The sequence below is a fragment of the Macaca thibetana genome, chromosome 12 (assembly GCF_024542745.1).
Source record: "Macaca thibetana thibetana isolate TM-01 chromosome 12, ASM2454274v1, whole genome shotgun sequence".
Taxonomy (NCBI): Eukaryota; Metazoa; Chordata; class Mammalia; order Primates; family Cercopithecidae; genus Macaca; species Macaca thibetana.
The window spans coordinates 24,467,262-24,482,089 of record NC_065589.1 but is presented as its reverse complement, the minus strand read 5'-3'; the positions used below and the strand labels follow the sequence as shown (position 1 = coordinate 24,482,089).

At 43.4% G+C, this 14,828-nt stretch overlaps 1 protein-coding gene and 1 pseudogene across 1 annotated transcript in view; both read left to right on the top strand.

Moving 5' to 3' along the window:
- ARPC2 (actin related protein 2/3 complex subunit 2) overlaps positions 1-14,828 on the top strand; it is an 870,481-nt gene that overhangs the window by 803,652 nt on the left and 52,001 nt on the right. The window lies entirely within an intron of this gene.
- Positions 13,587-14,779, top strand: LOC126932455 (high mobility group protein B1-like; annotated as a pseudogene).

Sequence of the window (14,828 nt, the reverse complement as noted above, 5' to 3'; positions counted from 1 at the left end):
GCATTATCTCCAAATCAAACCAAATAACTGGAGGTGCCCAAGGAAGTAACCTACGTGAAAATTCCTCTACCCCATGGAAATGCAATTGTAAATTGCATTAGGCAGCCCACGTCTAGAACTTAACACTACCCTTTAAGGTTTGCAAACCCTTTCACATACATTCATTCTCCCCTTAAAGTCCTCCTAGATGAGAGTGTAGCATTGCTGGAGTGTGAGCTGAGTTTGCACCGAGCAATCAAACAATATCACCCATGTGGTCCCATGTTCCTCAATTTGTCACAGGCTCTAAGCACTTAACAGTCCTATCCCCATGGTCAACCCCCATTTCCAGCCCACAGACCCTTTCTCCAGAAGGTTCTCAGCCTCTCTGAGTGAACCCACACTTTCAAATACAGCACATTTGGACTTACTGGCCAAGGGATTAAAAGGTATACAGAAAGCAAGTTTCAGAGAACTGAAGATTGTTTCACAGTTTTTAGGTCCTCCAGCTTGGGCTGCCATAACAAAATACCATAGACCAGTGATTTCAACAACAGAAGTGTGTTTCTCACAGTCCTGGAGACTAGAATCCCCAGATCAGGGTGCCAGCGTGATTGGGTTATGGTGAGGGCGCCCTCCTGGCTTGCAGATGGCTGTCTGCTCAATGTGTCCTCATATGGCGGAGAGAAAGAGAGAGAGGTCTGGTCTCTTCCTGTTTTTATGAGGACACTAATTCCACACAGGGGCCCTACCCTCATAATCTATCACCTCTCCAAAGGCCCCACCTCCAAATACCATCACAATGGGGGTTAGGACTTCAACATATGAACTTGGTGAGGACACAAACATTTTGAATCCATAGCAAGCACCATGTCACAGTTTGACTGGAACGATTTCCTTCCCTGATAACACTCCCTTACATATTCATGAGTCAAGGCTCTAGCAAGTTCTAACAAACTTTTATCTGTCTTTGATACAGGTTTGCTTATTTTCTCTTACACATGGCCAGCCGTACCAAGCTCTACCTGATATGGCCCAACCTGCATAGTCAACATTCTGTCTGATGGACTCGGCTGCCAAAGTGGTATCCATGGTTGCAGTAAAAATAAACCTCACAAATGGTGACCAGGGGGCTGGAGGGTGGAAGGGTTGGAGATGAAACTGGGCAGATGGGAGACAGATGGGAAGAAGACTCTTTGTGAATAGCTTTTCATTTTTTTTTTATTTTTGAAACATGTGACATAGTTCCCATTACACATTTTCAATGTTGAAAAAATAATTTAAAAATGTTAAACAGTCGTAATTCAATCATGGTGGCAGAAGGCCTGTGGTGCACCTGAGAATCTGCTCTAAGCTCTGGCATGTGCAGTTGTATGTCTTCTGGCTGTTCTGTCTCAGTTTCCATCCACAGAGCCAAGGAAGCTTTCAGCCAATTCCAGGGAGCATCTTTCTGGGCCCTGGGTTTAGAGACCTGTGATTCTCTTTATTCCCTCTGCTCCAGATTCTTCAAATGAGCTCACCTTGGGCTCTCTTGGCCCTGTGTCTTTCCTGTCACTGGTTTGTCAACTGCCTCCACTCTGCCTCCCCTTAGCCCTTCCTGTCCCTATGGTTTCTAAATGTGATTCTAATAGCTTCACAAATGTGCTCCTCCACTTTCCTAGGCACCAAAGAAACCTTGACCCATGGGCTTTAATTTCACCCTTGCAGTGAATTCTTATTGACTTTCACTGACCACTGGAACTCACCTACTTGCACTGAGAACACTCCCATTACCTTTCAATTAAAATAAGACCCTTGATTTATACTTTTATATATATATATAAAATATATGTTTATAAAAAATATATATAATGTATATATAATATATACACGTATATCCAGATTCCTGCTGAAATTACCTCTCCCTGTTCCAATGCCACATGTCTAGTTCAGCCTGCAGATGAGTTTCTCTGACTGCATGGGATTGGTTTCTTTGTTTAAATTAGAATTGGTTTCCAACTTTTAAAACTTGAGGCTTTTTCACATTTAAAAACATCTGGATTTATACACTCTCCTTTAAAACTGTGAAGATCTGGGCCTGGCGCCATGGCTCATGCCTGTAATCCCAACACTTTGGGAGGCAGAGGTGGGTGGATCGCCTGAGGTCAGGAGTTTGAGACCAGCCTGGCCAACATGCTGAAACCCCATCTCCACTAAAAATATGAAAATTTGCTGGATGTGGTGGCATGCACCTGTAATCCCAGCTACTCCAGAGGCTGGGACAGTTTTACATATATATAAAACCTGAACCCAGGAGGCGGAGATTGCAGTGAGCCGAGATCACACCATTGCACTCCAGCCTGGGTGGCAAGAGCAAAACTCTGTCTCAAAAAAAAAAAAAAAAAAAATTGAAGATTTGACAATACTGAGCTCATGGCAAAACTCAGCTAAACCTGGAATGTAAAAGAAATCCTAGAAATAGAGCCAAACTTATACCATCACTTGATTTTCATCAAAAGTTCCAAAGCAATCCAGTGAGGGAAAGGAAGGTTTATCAACAATGCGGGCCAGGCATGTTGGCTCACGCCTGTAATCCCAGCACTTCAGGAGGCCAAGGCGGGTGGATTGCTTGAGGCCAGGAGTTTCAGACCAGCCTGGGCAGCTTGGTGAAACCCTGTCTCTACAAAAAATGCAAAAATTAGCTGGGCGTGCTGGTATGCACCTATAGTCCCAACTACTGGAGAGGCTAAGGTGGGAGGATTGTTCGAGCCTGGTAGGCAGAGGTTGCAGTGAGCTAAGACCCAGCCTGAGTGAACGTGAGATTCCATCTCGAAAGAAAAAAAAGAAAGAAAAAGAAAAGAAACATCATTACCCAATCACCAGAATGACTAAAAATACAAAAGCATGATAATATCGACTGTTAGTGAGGTTGTGGTGCAACTGGAATCCTCACATATAATTGCTGGGAACGTAAAATGGTGCAACCACTTTGGTAAAAGGTCTGGCAGTTTCTTATAAAATTAAACATACTTCTACTCTCTGACCCAGCAATCCCACTCCTAGGAATATGCCCAAGAGAAATGAAAATAATATGTTCACAAAAATATTAATAGCTTTATTGATAATTGCCAAAAACTAGAAACAGTCCAGGTGTCCATCAATAGGAGGATGGCTAAACAAACATACAGTGGAATAGTCATACCATGGAATCATTCTCATCAATAAAAAGGATTGAATTACTGATATACTCCACAACATGATGTATCTTAAAAACATTACACTGAGTAAAAGAAGCCTTCTGCTTCTATGAAGTTCTAGAACAGGCAAAACTAATCTGAAAATAATCAGAGCAGAAGTTACCTCTGGGAGGATGGAGGCAGAGACAAACCAGCCACAGGGGAACATGAGACGATTTTTAGGAATGATGATAATGTTTTCTATATTGATGGGCATTGGAATTACACAGGAGCACCTATTGGTTGAAACTTAGAGAATATACACTTAAGATTTGTGCACTTCATTGTATACAAACTTTACATCAAAAGAAAACACTAAAGGCCAGGTGCAGTGGCTCATGCCTGTAATCCTGGCACTTTGGGAGGTCAAGGTGGGAGGATCACTTGAGGTCAGGAGTTTGACACCAGCCTGGCCAACATGGTGAAGCCCCATCTCTGCTAAAAATGCAAAAATTAGCAGGGCGTGGTGGCACACGCCTGTAATCCCAGCTACTTGGGAGGCTGAGGCAGGAGAATCACTTGAATCTGGGAGGCAGAGGTTGGAGTGAGCCAAGATCGCACCACTGCACTCCAGCGTGGGCAACAGAGACTCCGTCTCAAAAAAAAAAAAAAACAACAAACTATAAACAAATATTGATCTCTAATCAATACACACTGACGTATTTAGGGAGAAGTATACTGGTGTCCACAGTTACTTTGAAACATATCCAAAAGAATGGATTAATGGCTATAGGGATGGATAATGGATAAATATGAGATAAAGCAGGTAAAATGTTAATGGCAGAATCTAGGTAGTAGATGTACAAGTAGACAGTCAGTGAAATTCTGTCAACTTTTCTTTTCTTTTCTTTTTTTTTTTTTTTTTTTTTTTTTTTTTTTTTTTTTTTTGAGACGGAGTCTCACTCTCATTGCCCAGGCTGGAGTGCAATGGCGTGATCTCGGCTCACCGCAACCTCTGCCTCCCAGGTTCAAGCAATTCTCCTGCCTCAGCCTCCCAAGTAGTTGGAATTACAGGCATGAGCCACCACACCTGGCTAATTTTTTGTATTTTTAATAGAGACAGGGTTTCTCCATGTTGGTCAGGCTGGTCTTGAACTGCCGACCTCAAGTGATCCACCCACCTCGGCCTCCCAAAGTGCTGGGATTACAGGCATGAGCCACCGGGCCAGGCCCAACTTTTCTTTATGTTTAAAATTGTTCACAATAAAATGTTGGGGCTATCAGCTGGCATTGTCTTGGCCAAATCCTTTAACCCATAACTGGTTGCCACACTTTGTACCCCTTGTTGCCTCATGGCCAGAGTGCTTTACTCATTTACATTACCTAGCATGTTTCATCCTAGACACATACTGTATATCCTAATGATTGTTAACCAAATTTCTGGAAGAAGCAGAATAGCATTGTAACAATTCTACTACTTATCAGTTCTGTAACCTTGGAAATTTTTTTTTTTTTTTAAAGATGGAGTCTCATTCTGTCGCCTAGGCTAGAGTGCAGTGGCCTGATCTCGGCTCACTACAACCTCTGCCTCCCGGGTTCAAGCAATTCTTCTACCTCAGCCTCCCAAGTAGCTGGGATTACAGGTGCATACTACCATGCCTGGCTAATTTTTGTATTTTTAGTAGATACGGGGTTTCACCATGTTGGCCAGGCTGGTCTCAAACTCCTGACCTCAGTTGATCCACCTGCCTCAGCCTCCCAAAGTTCTGGGATTACAGGCATGAGTCACCACACCCAGCCATGACCTTGGGAAAATTAATTCTCCTCTGAGCCTCGGTTTCCTCATCTGTAAGATGAACTGAGAAGATGAATGCAAAGTTCCTGGCACACTGGTTAGCACCAGATATATGTTAACTATTATTACATAGTTTAATATATTGACTTTGTAAATGCACACAGATAAAGTGATGACTGATTTTCACAGTAAGAAACTCCTGAGAGTTTAGACTCACAAACGAAGGATGGGAATACTGTTTTCCTAAAAATTGCCCTATTTGCTTTCACTACATTTCCTCTCACATAGGAGAAGCTACCTTTATTCAACCCTGTTTAACAAGCACCTACTACTACAAATACTAGGTGTACCTGTGGGCTAAGCACAGTCTCTGCTATAGCGGAGCCACAGGGGTAACTGCAATAATACATGTACGTTCAAGCTGCAGTGGCGGCAAGAAAAGTCTTCAGAAAGAGGCAACACTTGAGTTGGGTCTTGCAGGGTGAATAGGGGTTTTCCAGATAGACCTGGGGAAGGAGGCCTGCCTAGGCACCAAGAATAGCATATGCAAAGGCATTGAGCAATAAAAGAGCAATGGAAGGAATCCTCAGAGTTAACAGATAGTTTGTATTATGAGCAACCAGGGAAGCAGATGAGGCCAGCACGGGAGGTCGGAACCAAATCATGCCCTGTTTGCCATGCTACAAGAGTTTGGATCTTGTGCTACAGATAAAGAACCACCAGCATATTTTAGGAAGATACTTCTACAGCAGAATGGGGCTATACTGACAAGAGAGAGACCTGAAGCAAGGCCAGCCACTAGTGCTGCCCACTGCTCAGAAGAATTGCCTGGGGTATTTGTTAAGTATACAGATTGCAAGGCCCCCCTCCAGACCTGCTGAGTCTAGGGGAAGGGCCTGGGAATCGATATGATTAACAGGCATCACAGGTTTTCTAACAACCAAGAAAACAGAGTGTAGGAGATTGCAGCCACCATCCTCTGTAGGAGAATAAAGGGAAAGGGGGAGGGGCATGTTACTGTGTAATTTAGGGGAAGGAATCTGCATAATGTGGTCAAGGGGTTGTGTGCCAGGGTGAGGGCAGCCTGGCATGACTGTGTAGATGGTTATACCATTTACCGAGACAGGGAACACAGGAGAAACAGCAAGTTTAGGGAAAAGAAATCATGATTTATTTTTGACCAGAAATTGATTAAAACGTTTGCTCTCAAAGTGTTGTCTTGGGAGTGATAAAAACTATGGGTGGCTGAGGTCACCCAAGGAGAAACTAAGGCGTGAGAAAGGATAAGGGTCGCAGCTCCCAAATGCACTTGTTTTCTCTGGTGCTTCTCACACAAATCTGTGACTTGAATGACTCACATCTTCCAACCATGTTGAGTTATAATCGGGACAATAAATTACACACATAATGTTTGGAAATAGACAAACAGAAAACTAAACATTCCCTAGGTCTCTAAAGCCCAGTGCATGACACAGCCAAGCTGCCTCCTGCCTTTCGACTTAATCCAGGAACAGAGTTGATGGGTAGCACTGACAGGCCCCAGAAGAAACTCAGTCTCCCATATATTTATTTCCTTTGTACTCTCGGTGCTATTTAAGGAACAAACACTTCCCCTTTAAAGGTGGTAATCTTAAAAATAGAAAGACAGCATGAAAAATGTGTTAGTTGTCAGAAGACCTGGGTTAGAGTCACATGGAGTTTGCCAACTTAACCCAACCTCTTGGAACCTCCTTCTCCTCTTTGTAAAATAAGGCTAATAATAACTACTATAAAGAACAAATGAGAAAATAAACTTTAAAATGTGTCTAAGAGCTAGGCACGGTGGCTCATGCCTGTAACCCCAGCACTTTTGGAGGCCCAGGCAGGCGGATCACCTGAGGTCGGGAGTTTGAGACCAGCCTGACCAACGTGGAGAAACCCTGTCTCTACTAAAAATACAAAATTAGCCGGCGTGATGGTGCACACTTGTAATCCCAGCTACTCTGGAGGCTGAGGCAGGAGAATTGCTTGAACCCAGGAGGCGGAGGTTGCGGTGAGCCGAGGTCGCGCCACTGCACTCCAGCCTGGGTAACAAAAGGGAAACTCTGTCTCAAAATCAAATAAAATAAAATGTGTTTTATTTTAAAACTCTTAAATAAAACTCCAAAACTCTGCTCCAGGCTGTAAAGAACAGAAACCCACTCCCAGGAGCTCAAGTCAAAAGAGAGTTGATGGAAATGTTAGAACAGGCAATCTCGCCAACTTGCAAGAACAGGCAATGCAGGACAGCTTGTCACTCAGGAACTGGAGCTGGAAGCCTGACGCTGCTCCCACTGCAGCATTCTCTCTGGGGCCATATGGTCCGCATCTCTACTTCCCTCTGTGGGTCCGCGCACTCCCACATGGCAGTTGTCTATCCACTATCCATCGCCCTTCCTCTCTCACTAGCAGAACCTCCATTGGATGAGGATGGTCTAAGCCAGTTGTGCAACCTATTGCCCACTCTACCAGCCTTCTTTACACCTAGTGGCGGCCACAGATATGATTCTGGTCAATGAGGCTCAAGGAGAAGACTGCTGGGAACTCTAAAAAACCTCGCTTTTCCTACCAAAGAGAAAGAAAGACACTGCTTGGCACCCTCTCTCCCTTTTCCTTCCTTTTGCTTGTGACTGCTAGAGCTGCAGCAACCATCATGGGACCATCAGGAAAAGGACAAAAGAACTGGGAAGAGAGCAATCAGTCCTGGACATCGCTGAGCACCCAACCAATATTAGCAAATTTTATGTGTAAAATTACAACACCAAAAAAACACCTCACCCCTATGTTTTTAAGCCACTGGAGTTAGGTTTTTGTCACTAGCAGCTGAGGGCACTCTTGATTAATAATACGACCATCTAATTTGGGGTCTTCCCAACTTCCATCATCCTCAAACCACTTTCAGCATTTTTGCCATGCCTGCTTAAGTACCATGTTCTTCTTTAAATTGAGTCACTTTTATTAACGTGACTTACAACAAATACGTAATGATTTAAATTAAAATAGATTCACCATTAATCACCCAAAACCATCCCATTTTTACCAATGGAGCACTTTGCAAAAGCAAACCCAGCTCCGGCTATGTCTCTCATGCCCCCACCCTCAACTTCCAGGAGGGAAGGCTCTGGAGCAGGGTCTTCCCCGAGCAAGTCATATGGCACCTAGGCCCACACACACCTCAGGAACTCTTCAGAGACAGAGATGATCAGTAGGTCTGCTGAATAGTAAGACTTACACAAGATTCGTGGTAGTAGTATTAAATGGTCTCATTTCAAAACTAAGATGTTTGCATTTATTTCTGGGGATAAATTAGGGAATACTGAGCAGTCCTTTTTTTGTGTCAGTGCAGAGAAAGCTATGTGGCTGGGGAAGAAACAGAAATACCCAGGCCAGCTGGTACCGCTGGTCCAGCAGAAGCAGGAAGCTCCTTCAGATGTTCCTGAACACTTTGCTCTGCCCACCTCCCAGCATTCTCCGCTTAGTGTCCATTCAATTATGACAGTAACATTTCAAATCAGTGGAGAAAAGATGGGTTATGCAACAGTGGTGATAGGATAGTTGAGAAATTATTAGGAAAAAATAGTTATATCCCTAACTCACTCCACTTATATACACATATGCAAAAAAAAATCAGATGGGCGAAAGCCTTAAATATAAAAGAATTTATCCATAAACTGTGCTACATTCATAGAATAGACTGTTGTGCAGTAGTCAGTTAGAAAAGGAAGAAGTAAATATGTATGTACTGACAAAGAACTATATAATGTTCAATAAAAAGCAGTTTATAGGCCAGGTGTGGTGGCTCAACTATAATCCCAAGACTTTGGGAGGCCGAGGCAGGCAGATCACTTGAGGTCAGGAGTTTAAGACCAGTCGGGCCAATATGGTGAAACCCTATCTCTACTAAAAATACAAAAATTAGCCAGGTTTGGTGGCCTACGTGTGTAATCGCAGCTACTAGAGAGGCTGAGACAGGAGAATCGCTTAAACCCGAGAGGTGGAGGTTGCAGTGAGCAAAAATCACACCATTGCACTCCAGCCTGGGCAACTAGACTCTTTCTCAAAAAAATCCAAATTATAAATAACATACATGGAATGATACCATTTATGTTAAATGTGTGCATAGATATCCATATGAACGTATGATGAAATGCATTAATAGAGTCTGAAAGGATAAACCTTAATTGGGTAGCAGTCATTCTTTTTTTCATGGAAATGCAGAATTATTTACTTATTAGTTGCATAAGATCAGCTGTTCTATTTAAGTTCACCAAAAAAAACTATTTCTCATCATCCCTCTTTTTCTCCTCTCTGCTTTTGAAGTGTGTATGAGGGCATTATGAGGAGATAAAGTGATTACATTCAAGGATGTCATTAGAATATAATCATATATTGCCACATATTGCCCATCTAATTTTAAAAAGCGGAAAAGAACAAAACTTAATGAAAAAAGCTGAACTACAAAGTAATAGAGAAAACATGAAAGAATGTTTTATAATTTTAATGTGGCAATCAGCTCTCTCAGCAACATGTCAAAGACAAAGCCATAAGAAAAGAAAAAGACTGACAAATATGAAACTAAAATCTCTATATCGCAAAGCAAAAGACAATAAAATGGAAAAAAAGCATTCACAACATGATGAAGAAAGAGTAATATTATTAAACTGTGAATTGTTTGGAAATAATATGAAAATTACAAACCCAGTAGGAAAATGAGTAAAAGGCATAAAGAAGCACTCTATTTTAAAAGAAGACACAAAAATGTCCAAAATTCACACTCGAGATGTTCAACTTCACTAATAATTACAGAAAAGCAAATTAAAATGAGATATTAGCCAGGCACAGTAGCTCACGCCTGTAATCCCAACACTTTGGGAGGCCAAGATGAGTGGATCACCTGAGGTCAGGAGTTCGAGACCAGCCTGGTGAACATGGTGAAACCCCATCTCTACTAAAAATACAAAAAAATTATCCGGGTGTGGTGGCGGGTGCCTGTAATCCCAGCTACTGGGAAGGCTGGGGCAGGAGAATTGCTTGAACCAAGGAGGTAGCGGTTGCAGTGAACCTAGATCGCACCATAGCACTCCAGCCTGGGCAACAAGAGCAAAACTCCATCTCAAAAAAAATAAAATTAAAAATAAATAATAAATAAAATGAGATAAAATTTTTCACTTAGATGGAAAGGAGTCAAAAGATTTTTAGTAGCCAGTTGTTGGCAAGGGCAGGGCAGAAACAGGTGCACTTCCATTCTATTGATGGAAGCCTAAACTGGCTTCAGCAGGCAAACCTGGAAGATAGTATCAAAAGCTGAAATGCGCAGGCATGTTGTCATCTTCTAGGAATTTAAGAAAAGAATGGTGCACGGTGCAAAGTTGTGTGAACAAGAAGGGCCATTGTACTGAAAAGTTAGAAACAGCCTGAATGTCCATCAATAGGGTTTTGGTTAAATAAATTTATGAGACTTGGAGGTATTATGGAGACCAGGCAGATGTTATAAAAGATAAAGAACGTCTTTACATATTGACACAAAGCACATAAATGTTCACATGAGAAAAACAGCTGACACAATTCCACATATCAAGTGATCCTCTTTTGTTTAATATATAACTACCGGTAAGGCTGACACTTAACAGTTGTTATCCCTGTAGGTTAGAATTTGAGGGAAATTTTTTTCTTTTTTTTTTTTTTTCTTTTTTTTTTTTTTTTGAGACAAAGTTTCACTCTTGTTGCCCAGGCTGGAGTGCAATGGTGGGATCTCGGCTCACTGCAACCTCCGCCTCCCGGGTTCAAAAGGTTCTCCTGCCTCAGCTTCCCGAGTAGCTGGGATTACAGGCACATTCCACCATGCCCAGTTAATTTTGTATTTTTAGTAGAGACAGAGTTTCTACTAAAAATGTTGGTCAGGCTGGTCTCAAACTCCTGACCTCAGATGATCCACCCGCCTTGGCCTCCCAAAGTGCTGGGATAACAGGTGTGAGCCACCACACCTGGCTGGAAATTTTCTATATTATTGAAACTTCTTACAAACACTATGTGTTATTTGTATGATAACAAAAGTGAATAAAGATTTCATTCTGAAAATCTAAGGAAGAGACATGCTATTTATGCTGTCCTTTAAGGACTTATTTACCCTTTCTTTTGTTCAACAAGTATGAACAGTTTATTACATAGAAGGTAGTGCCTCCAGGACTGAGGTAGAAACAAAAGACAATCGGACCTAAGCCTCTCTCTGCTTCCTGAAACCAAACCGATATTATCACTGCCCCCACCTGACACGCAGACACACAGACACACAGACACACACACACACACATACACACACACATACGTGCCTTCCTCCTGCCATAAATAAGTTGGTGTCCCTTGGCCACTCCACCCCCAGTCCCACCACCTGCATCCTAGAGTCCATCTCCTCATCATTTTCTCAGAAGCCTCACACTATTCATTATCATTCTTTCTTCCTTTCTTTCCAACTTTTCCCTCTCTATTGCATTCACCTAGTCAGCAATGAAAACTTCTCAAGTCTCTTTCATTCTAAATAAAAGGAAGGGAGGCAAGGAAGGACATTCTGGACAGAATTATTGGGGAGAGAAGGGAGGAGGAAGGGGAGAGGAAAGAGGTATCCAAGCATATTCTCCAAATTTGTGGCTTTTAAACCTTCTTTTTTTTTTTGAGACAGAGTCTCATTCTGTCGCCCAGACTGGAGTGCAGTGGCACAATCTCGGCTCACTACAAGCTCCACCTCCTGGGCTCACGCCATTCTCCTGCCTCAGCCTCCTGAGTAGCTGGGACTACAGGCGCCCACCACCATGCCCAGCTAATCTTTTGTATTTTTAGTAGAGACAGGGTTTCACTGTGTTAGCCAGGATGGTCTCCATCTCCTGACCTCGTGATCTGCCCGTCTCAGCCTCCCAAAGTGCTGGGATTACAGGCGTGAGCCACTGCGCCCAGCTAAACCTTCTTAAAGAAATATGTTAGCCTAACTATTATAAGAATATAACACCTAGTGTGGTGGCTCACGCTTGTGATCCCAGCACTTTGGGAGGCCCAGGGGGGTGGATCACCTAAGGTCGGGAGTTCAAGACCAGCCTGGCCAACAGAGTGAAACCCCGTCTCTACTAAAAATACAAAAATTAGCTGGGCATTGTGGCGCACACCTGTAGTCCCAGCTACTCGGGAGGTTGAAGAAGGAGGATCACTTGAACCTGGGAGGTAGAGGTTGCAGTGAGCCAAGATTGTGCCACTGCACTCCACCCTGGGCAACAAAGTGAGACTCCATCCCAAAAAAAAAAAAAAAAAAAAAAAAAAAAAAAATAGAACATAACAGAGACAGTAATATAAAAGGAAGATAATATAAAAGCAAGAATTTGAGCTAGGCAGAGAAGGTGCTCGCTCTCTCTCTCTCTGACCCAGAGGGTGGACCCAGTCCAGAACACCGCAGCCACTGCCTCAGGATGCAGTCTATTGGAGTCAGGACCTGGATGATCTCAATTGTGGATGGCTCATTTCTCTCCAGCTATCACTCAGTCCCTCCTCCCCTTCAGCCAGGCTCCTAGAAAGAGTTGTCTACTTGCCTTCCATGTCCTTACCTCCTCCACTTCTCCACCCACTAAGTTGGCAGCTGAGCCCCACTTAGTGGGGAACTCTACCAAAACCAGTTCCCCCCAGGCACACCTCTCAATCTTGTCTCCACTTCCCAGCAGCATTTGGCACCAGTTTTGTGTCTGTCCTCTCTTTGCATTCTTTGCCAATGTTTCTTCTCCAGCCTCACTTCTCAGTCCTGGGGTTCCCAGTGCTCAGTCCCAAGACCTTTGCTCTCTTCCCTGAACCCTCTTTCCTAGGCCATCTCATCCAAGCCAGCATGTTCATCACCATTACGCACCAATGGTGCACAAACACATGCATTCTGAAAATGCACGATCAGTCAACACCTCACAACTGGCATCCAGGAGATGTCGGCTTCATCTATATCTCTGCTTGGGTATCTTACAGATCTCATTCATTCATTCTATAATGTATCTACTATGTGTCAGGAACTACACCAGGCACTGGATATAGAATGATAAACAAAACAGGCATGGTTCATGCCCCTGAGCAGCTTAACTCAAATGACAGCAACTGAACTCAAGAGCTTTCCTCAACCAACATGCTCTGTGTCTCAACAAATGGCACAACTTCCACCCACCTGCTCATGCCAGCAACTTGAATGTTATAGGTGATACTTCACTTTCCCTTATTCTACTTGGGGGAGACACACTCTAAATAGCATCCCCCTACCCACAATGAGGCATGCCTTTGTAGAATCCTCTCCCCTTGAGGCAGAACCTGTGACCTGCTTCTAATCAATAGAAGATAGCCAAGGTGGGCTGGGAGTGGTGGCTCATGCCTATAATCCCAGCACTTTGGGAGGCCGAGGTTGGTGGATCACTTGAGGTCAGGAGTTCTAGACCAGCCTGACCAACATAGTGAACCCCCATCTCTACTAAAAATACAAAAATTAGCCAGCTGTCATGGCATACACCTGTAATCCCAGCTACTTGGGATATATAGCCAAGGTGATAGATGTTAGAATCTTGTTTAGGATATGTTATATGGCAATAGTGACTGGATGGCATTCCTGTGATTACGTTATGTTATATAATACTCCATCTTAGCTGGCTCGAGAGAGACTCCCTTGCTGGCTTTAACGAAGTAAGCTATCGAAGAGTAATGTTACAGAGCAGAGGGAATGAGGAGGCTGCGTCTGGCTCCCGCTCTCACAGCCATTGCAGTACATTGAGCTCCATAGAGACCGCGCCAGGGCAAGTGAGAGCCAGAAGGGCACTGGGCGACTCTGTGCCTCACTGAGGAAAAATAACTAAACATGGGCAAAGGAGATCCTAAGAAGCTGAGAGGCAAAATGTCAGCACATGCATTTTTTGTGCAAACTTGTTGGAAGGAGCATAAGCAGCAGCACCCAGCTGCTTCAGTCAACTTCTCAGAGTTTTCTCAGAAGTGCCTAGAGAGGTGGAAGACCATGACTGCTAAAGAGAAAGGCAAATTTGAAGATATGCCAAAGGCGGACAAGGCCCATTATGAAAGAGAAATGAAAACTTATATCCCTCCTAAACGGGAGACAAAAAAGTTCAGGCCGGGCTCGGTGGCTCACGCCTGTAATTCCAGCACTTTGGTACGCCGAGGCCCGTGGATCACGAGGTCAGGAATCCAAGACTACCTGGCCAAGATGGTGAAACCGCCTTTCTACTAAAACTACAAAAATTAGCCAGGCGCAGTGGCAGGCACCTGTAATCCCAGCCACCCAGTAGGCTGAGGCAGGAGAACCACTAGAACCCAAGTGGCAGAGGTTGCAGTGAGCAGAGATAGTGCCACTGCACTCCAGCCTGGGCAACAGCATGAGACTCCGTCTCTCAAAAAAAAAAAAAAAAAAAAAAAAAAAAGAAGTTCAAGGATCCCAATGCACCCAAGAGGCCTCCTTCAGCCTTTTTCCTGTTCTGTTCTGAATATCGCCCAAAAATCAAAGGAGAACATCCTGGCCTGTCCATTGGTGATGTTGGAAAGAAACCGGGAGAGATGTGGAATGACACTGCTGCAGATGACAAGCACCCTTATGAAAAGAACGCTGCGAAGCTGAAGGAAAAATATGAATAGGATATTGTGCATATCAAGCTAAAGGAAAGCCTGATGCAGCAAAAAAAAGGGAAGTGTCAAGGCTAAAAAGGCAAGAAAATAGAAGGAAGAGGAGGAAGATGAAGAGGATAAGGAAGAGGAGAAAGATGAAGATGAAGAAGATGATGATGAATAAGTTGCTTCTGGCACAGTTTTTTTTCTTGTCTATAAAGCATTTAACCCCCCTGCAAAAAGCTCACTCCTTTTAAAGAAAAATA